Here is an 8,013-nt window from a genome sequence, read left to right as displayed (position 1 = left end):
GAGCCACCCAGGCGCCCCTCAAGAGATTTAAGAGATTCTTTAAAAGATGCAATGTATAGAAATTTTTTCTGGATTCTGATCTTAACAGAGCAATTATTTTTAAAAAAATTTTTTTTAATGTTTTATTTATTTCTAGGTGAGAGAGAGAGACAGCGTGACCAGGGGAGGGTCAGAGAGAGGGAGTCACAGACTGAAACAGGCTCCAGGCTCTGAGCTGGCAGTCAGCACAGAGCCCGATGCGGGGCTCGAACCCACGAACCATGAGATCATGACCTAAGCGAAAGTCGGACGCTTAACCGACTAAGCCACCCAGGTGCCCTTAGAGCAATTATTTTTAAAATATACAACACGAGGAGCACCTGGGTGAGTCAGTCAGTTGAGCGTCTGACTTCGGCTCACGTCATGATCTCACAGTTCATGGGTTCGAACCTGCATCAGGCTCTGTGCTGACAGCTCAGAGCCTGGAACCTGCTTCTGTGTCTCTTCTCTCCCTGCTCCTGTCCTGCTCATGCTCTGTCTCTCTCTCTTTAAAAACAACAACAACAACAACAACAAAAAACACCATGAAAATATGTGTGTGTGTGTGTGTACACACACAACATGATTGGAGAATTTGAACTGTGAACTTTTAAGATAAGAGAATTACTGTTAATTTCTGTCAATTTTTTAGGTATTATAGTGATATTATGGAATACTGTTTAGAAAGAATCCTTATCTTCAGAGACCCTGCGCAGAGGATATAATTAACCCAAAGCTGGATTCCTGACCTACAGAAACTATGAAATAATAATTCACATTATTCTAAGCCAAGAAAATCCATATCTTTCAGACACTCATGTCAAAGTATTTATGGATAAGATAGTACAATATTGGCATTTGCTTCCAATTAACCCAGTTGTGAGGGGGAATGGGTGAGAGTTTAAGTATAACACCAGTGACCTTTTGTTGTTAATTGCTGCACCTGAGTGATGGGTGTATCGCTTTCTTATACTTCTCATCCATTTTCCTAAATGTAAGAAATTTCCAATCATGAAAATATTTTTAATTGCGCAGCAAAATCTGATGTTATTCATAATGGACTGGAGCTTTAAAGGCCCCGGAATGGCTTCTGAATCCCAAGGAGATTTAGAACAGTATTCATTCCAGATTCAGGGATGAATGTGTGGGATGAATGCTCAGCCTAGATTTAGTTTGTGCCCTTGGTGGAATGGGGCTCAAAATAGAAATTAAATTCAGTTATAGAAATATTAAAAAAAATTGCACATTTAAGTTTGTGAACTGATTCACCTTGATCTCCACCCCATGGTATCAACTCTGAAAACTTCCCTCTGAAAAGTCTGAGGCCCAGGGAACTCGCAAAATGACCCGCTTTCCCATATGGCCTTGCCCAGAGCAAAGGTGGGGCAGATGTGGAAGAAAGCAGGTGCCTCCCAAAGGACAATTAGCTTCTGATTCTCATGTCATCTTGACGTGCTGGCTAAGAGGGGCTGAGTTCATGGAGCCTGGGAAGCCCCCTGTGAGGACCTGGGGCTGGCTATTGTGGTCGCTGGTGTCTGGTTCCATCAGCTCTGGGCTGGTTCCCACAGACTGGAGGCCAGTGGGCAGCCTTGGGTCATGTGCTGGGGAGGTTCTGATAAGCACAGGTAGGGGCCTGAGCTGGGGAGGACCTGACATCCATAGGGCCTGTACCCTGACCTCCAGCAAAACTGCCAGACCCTCCCCACCATAAGCACTCACTATTGGGGGGCAGTTCCCAGGAGAGCCACTGGCCTGAGGCACAAGCTCTTATCCCCTCTGCTTTCCCTAGACACTAATTGGGCAGGCAAATCTTGGTTTCCCCCAAATAGGGGCATTCTCAGCATTCTGGAACCAGGGGTTTCTTGGGTCACCCCCATCCCCAGCAGTTGACTAGACCAGCAAAGGGCTTCACTATTATCCTGCTCCCTCTTCTGCCCAACTTTTAGGGGATGTGAAAGGCCTCTGCCTCCAACTCACCTGCCCACCCGCTTCCCAGCTAGAGACTGTGACATTCATGAGTACTTGACCTAGGGAGCAGCTTATCTGAGTCTTAATAGAGAAAACTGTACCTTGGAGAAAAAAGAAAGCAGAGAAGAAGGGCCAGGGTGACAGGTGGGAGAGCCCCTGTATAGGTAACATGTAATGGTAAGTCCAGAGTCCACTTGTTCCAATTGTACATATTAATTTGAGGTGAGAGAGTAACAAGAGTACTTGGCAAATATAACTAAATCAATATAGTTAATCCATTTTTATTTATTTATTTATTTATTTTTTCTAGGAGAGAGAGAGAGACAGCGTGAGCAGGGGAGGGTCAGAGAGAGAGGGAGTCACAGACTGAAACAGGCTCCAGGCTCTGAGCTGGCAGTCAGCACAGAGCCCGACGCGGGGCTCGAACCCACGGACCACGAGATCATGACCTAAGCGAAAGTCAGATGCTTAACCGACTAAGCCACCCAGGCACCCCTGGTTAATCCATTTTTAAACCATTAAAATTGTAATCTGGGCTTTCATTAAAGCTACATGTTATTATAAACAAAAACATTAGATATATTATTAGTATCTGTGATTTATACATATAGTAAACACACTCTAGCATAATTGCTAAATTTGAACAACTGAACTTGTTTGCTGAAGGGAAAGTATTGAACTTCCTCCCACAAAGGACCCCAAACAGATCTCCTGGTGTAAGTATTAATAGAATACCATCTTCCACCAACTTTTTCCAGCTGTCATTCCTTTTGTAACTACTTCCAAATCTGTCTTTTATGGAGGTCAAGGGAAATCATAAGCAGGCTCAGTAGATGCTAAGAGCACTGATCACAACACTTCCCCACCTACTTGCAGAAAGAAAAGGGATTAGAAGCAATTATCAATTTATCTCATTCTAGGTAGAAGAACTTTAGCAGGCAGGTAAGCCTGCTAAGTAGATAATTTCATAGCTTTCAAGTGAGCACCTGAAATTTAAAAAACAAAAAGTGATAATCCATTGTTTAAAGGATATAAGAATAAAAGGAATTAAGTAGACCAGGAACTGCACGTCTTTTTCCTTTATCCTAAGCCTACCATTCTGGATTTTATCTCTAATTATCTTGGCATCACGCCCCCATTCTGCTTTGTCTGCTGAAAATGGATTTTAGGAACATTGATTCCTGGGTAATCTAAGAGAAAGAGCAACAATGTTCCCCTCTATAAAAGCTAATCTAGGAGCCTAGCGCACAGTGCATTCTCATGTGTCCTTGGGTATAGAATGCATATTTGCTGGTTTATGGAATATCTTTGGACTGCTGATGACCTCAAATGAAGTGAAGTTTGCTCCCAAAAGAGCCTGTCCTGACACCTGTTGTTCTGACTTGGAAAAGTCTGTATTTCAATGTCCCTGCTGGACGATTGCTTGGTTCTCAGAACTAAATTGTTATGACCAGTAGAAAATGAAGCTTTGTAAAGTAATCAGACAACAGCTAGGTAAGCAAACAAGTTAATTTATTTCAACTATATTGGAAAACACTTAAGCAAATCAATTTTTTAAAATTTTTTAAATGTTTATTTTTGAGAGGGACAGAGTACAAGTGGGAGAGGGGCAGAGAGAGAGAGGGATACACAGAATCTGAAGCAGGATCCAGGCTCTGAGCTGTCAGCATGGAGCCCAGCACAGGGCTCGAACTCATGAACCGTGAGATCATGACCTGAGCCAAAGTTGGACACTTATCCAACTGAGCCACCCAGGTGCCCCAAAATCAATTCTTTTAACAAGTGCCAATGACTTATTATATATTAATCTAATGTTTTTAAATTGTCAAATAATCTTAAAATGTGGAACTTTGCGATTAGGTATAACTTAGCTCATAAGCATTCAGTACATGTTTTCCTCACATATGTGTATGTGCATGGAGTGTATGTGTGAATGTACAAATATAATCTTGTACTAGAAGTTTCATTTCAAGAAAGCTTAGCATTAAAATATTAATTTATACAATGAAAGATTAGGAGCAATTATTTCCACTATTCAAGGGCTCCTTTTGTTTTTGAAATGATTTGGTAAGTTTAAGGAGGAAGTCCCCTGATAGATTTAAATGATTCTGTTAAAATGTTTTGATTTGGGACCTCATCAAGATCAAAAGCTTCTGCACGGCAAAGGAAACAATCCATAAAACTAATAGGCAACCGACGGAATGGGAAAAGATAGTTGCAAATGACATATCAGATAAAGGGCTAGTATCCAAAATCTATAAGGAACTCACCAAACTCCACACCCAAAAAACAAACAACCCAGTGAAGAAATGGGCAGAAGATATGAACAGACACTTCTCCAAAGAGGACATCCAGATGGCCAACAGACACATGAAATGATGCTCAGCATCCCTCCTTATAAGGGAAATACAAATCAAAACCACACTGAGATACCACCTCACGCCAGTCAGAGTGGCTAAAATGAGCAAATCAGAGGACTCCAGATTCTGGCGAGGATGTGGAGAAACGGGCACCCTCCTACACTGTTGGTGGAAATGTAAACAGGTGCAGCCCCTCTGGAAAACAGTGTGGAGGTTCCTCAAAAAATTAACAGTAGAACTCCCCTATAACCCAGCAATAGCACTGCTAGAAATTTACCCAAGGGATACAGGAGTGCTGATGCATAGGGGCACGTGTACCCCAATGTTCATAGCGACACTCTCCACAATAGCCAAAACATGGAAAGAGCCTAAGTGTCCATCAACTGATGAATGAATCAAGATGATGTGGTTTATCTATACGATGGACTACTACATGCCAATGAGAAAGAATGAAATCTGGCCATGTGTAGCAACATGGATGGACCTTGAGGGTGTTATGCTGAGAGAAATAAGTCAGGCAGAGAAGGACTGATACCATATGTTTGCACATATTTGAGGATTAGGATGAACTTAACGTAGGACCTTGGGTGAGAAGAAGGGGAAAAATAGTTGGTGAGAGGGAGGGAGGTGAACCATGAGAGACTCTTGAATGCTGAGAACAAACTGAGGGCTGATGGGGGTGGGGGACAGGGGAAGGGGGGTGATGGACATGGAGGAGGGCACTTGTGGGGATGAGCACTGGGTGTTATATGGAAACCAAGATGACAATAAAGTATTAAAAAATGTTTTGATTCACTGTTACCTTCTAAGTGAGTTACATCTAACAAACGGTAGTGTCAATTAAAGTTTTTAGTGGGCCCCATCCTTTTTATGTCATTATGTTATAATACATATTTTTAAACAAGCATACCAACATACTTATCCGCTAAACTCCAGAAAGGTAATTTATTTTATTTTGGCAAATCCATACACTATGACTGGTTTTCAGTTTTCATGTCATCCTTTTTTTTTTTTTTTTTTTTTTTTTTTTTGGTGCAAAAGCAGGTGAGTTTTTCTTCTATAGTGCAAGTTATGTTTTCAAATATCTATAGTGTGAAATTACACCTCCCCAAATACTGTATCATCTAGGCAAAATCTTAGGGAAGAAGCCAGACATTGGATTCCCATTGCATCTAGAATAAACGGACAGGACTGGTAGTAGTGTCTCATCTGCCATCTACCACCCCATCTCCGGCCACACTGCCATCCCCAACTCTCCAGCCCAGCCTCCTCTGGTTTGGGGTACACAAGACACTGTGGTCTTTCCCACTTGAAGGCTTTGAGGATGCTTGTTCCTTGGTCTAGAAGCCTCTAGCCTATCTCTTTGCCTGTCTGGTTTCTTCTTACTTAGTATATCTCATCTTAAAGGGCATTTCCCCAGAGGGGCCTTCCTTCACCATCCATTTAAGTAGAACTCTTGTGGGGCGCCTGGGTGGCTCAGTCGTTAATCATCCGACTTTGGCTCAGGTCACGATCTCAGGGTTTGTGGGTTCAAGCCCCACGTCGGGCTCTATGCTGACAGTGCAGAGCCTGGAGCATACTTCGGATTCTGTGTCTCCCTCTGGCCCTCCCCCACTTGTGCTCGCTTGCGCGCTCTCTCTCTCTCTCTCTCTCTCTCTCTCTCAAAAATAAACATTAAAAAAATAAAGTAGAGCTCTTGTTGGTAAAAGGGTACAAGATTTTAGCTATAAGATGAACAGTGTGTGAGGATCCAATGTTATAACATGGTGACTATAGTTGATAACATTATTGCATGTTTGAAACTTGCTAAGAAAGTAGAACTTACATGTTCTCACCAAAACAGAACAAAGCAAAACAAAAAAGAAAACAAAAACAGGGGCACCTGGGTGGCTTAGTCGGTTAAGCGTCCGACTTTCGCTTAGGTCATGATCTCACGGTTCGTGGGTTCGAGCCCCGCATCGGGCTCTGTGCTGACTGCCAGCTCAGAGCCTGGAGCCTGTTTCAGTCTGTGACTCCCTCTCTCTCTGACCCTCCCCTGCTCACGCTGTCTCTCTCTCTCACCTAGAAATAAATAAAACATTAAAAAAAATTTTTTTTAAATAAAAAAAATAAAAATAAAACAAAAACAGGTTAACTATGTAAGCTGATGGATATGTTAATTAACTCGGTGGTGGAAATCCTCTCCCAATGTTTATGAATCTCAAACATCATGTTGTATACTTTAAATACCTTACAATCTTATCTATCAATTATACCTCCATAGTACTGGGAAAAAATAAAGTAGAGCTCTCCCGTCACCTGACCCCCAACTACTCTCTGTTGTAGTCTTTAATTTTCTTCATATCTCTATCACAGGCTGTAACTGTGGTATTTGTTTATTTGCTTGTTTATTGTCTATCTCCTCTTACTAAAATGTAATTTCCTTGAGGTCAAAGGCCTTTGCCCATCTTGCTCAGCCCAGTATCTCTGCACCCTTGCAACATCTCATATTAGGATTCAAAAGGTTTGATTTTCCTGAATCAATGAGAAACTCAGACTTTGGCCTGAGTCAGGAGATCTGGCCTCTAGGTTGCTCCTACCACTGACCAGCCCTCTGACTCTAGACAAACCCCAACCTCTCTGGACTCTGCCATTATTCATCTAAACTAGGGAGATTAGATGTATTGAGGGTAAGATGGCTGCCAAGTTTTGATGCTTTAATCTTCCTTGTTTCCTCACAATATTTTTGGAAGAGCCAATATTTAGGGCAACCTCAGAAAAAGTATGTGTAGGTCTTGAGGTAGAAAAACAGGTTTAGGATGGTATAATAAGAGAATTTTAATCAGCTTCCATGCATCCCCATCTCTGGTGCATGGGGCCCAGCTTTCACTTACAATGCCTAATAGCCACCTTCCTACTGAGTAGGAAATGTATAAACACTAATGACTACTACCACCCCCTTGCAGATCTTCGCCAGTGCTAAGCTGAGGATACTATAACCTGAGGACATAAAAACAGAATGGATGGGAACTGGGTGGTTCAGTCTATTTAGCATCTAATCCTTGATTTTGACTCAGGTCATGACTCCAGGGTCATGGGATCAAACCCCGTGTTGGGCTCTGTACTGAGCTTGCTTAGGATTCTCTTTTTCTATCTCCCTTTGTCCCTCTCACCCTCTCGTACTCTCTCTCCAGAAAAAATTTAAGGGGCACCTGAGTGGCTCAGTTAGTTAAGTGCCCAGCTTCAGCTCAGGTCAATGGTCTCATGGTTCAAGAATTCAAGCCCCACATCAGGCTCTGCACACATGGCTAGAGCCTGCCTGGGATTCTTTCTCTCCCTCTCTATGCCTTGCATTCTCTCTCTCTCAAAAATAATAAATTAACTTAAAATAAAATAAAAATAAAATAAAATAAATTTAAACACACACAGAGAATGGAAAGAAACATCATATCTAGGAGAACTTATGGGAATGCCCAGTATTGTTGAGTCCATCAGTGAAGGTGCCTTGATGGAATAGGCACTGATAGGCTGGCAGACAGCAGTGGGGAGAACATTTCAAGACAAGAAGAAAAGGAGCTTAGGGAATGTGGGATAGTGGTCATGTCATTCTTGAGGCTTGTCCAAGTTGCCCTGTCAAATGCTGCATTTGATGCCCAGTAGCAGACTCTGGAACATTTTCATAACATTC

The sequence above is a fragment of the Hyaena hyaena genome, unplaced genomic scaffold (assembly GCF_003009895.1).
Source record: "Hyaena hyaena isolate Hyena2069 unplaced genomic scaffold, ASM300989v1 scaffold_1223, whole genome shotgun sequence".
In the NCBI taxonomy this organism is placed as follows: Eukaryota; Metazoa; Chordata; class Mammalia; order Carnivora; family Hyaenidae; genus Hyaena; species Hyaena hyaena.
The sequence above is the reverse complement of the archived record's forward strand: the minus strand, read 5'-3'. Positions refer to the sequence as shown.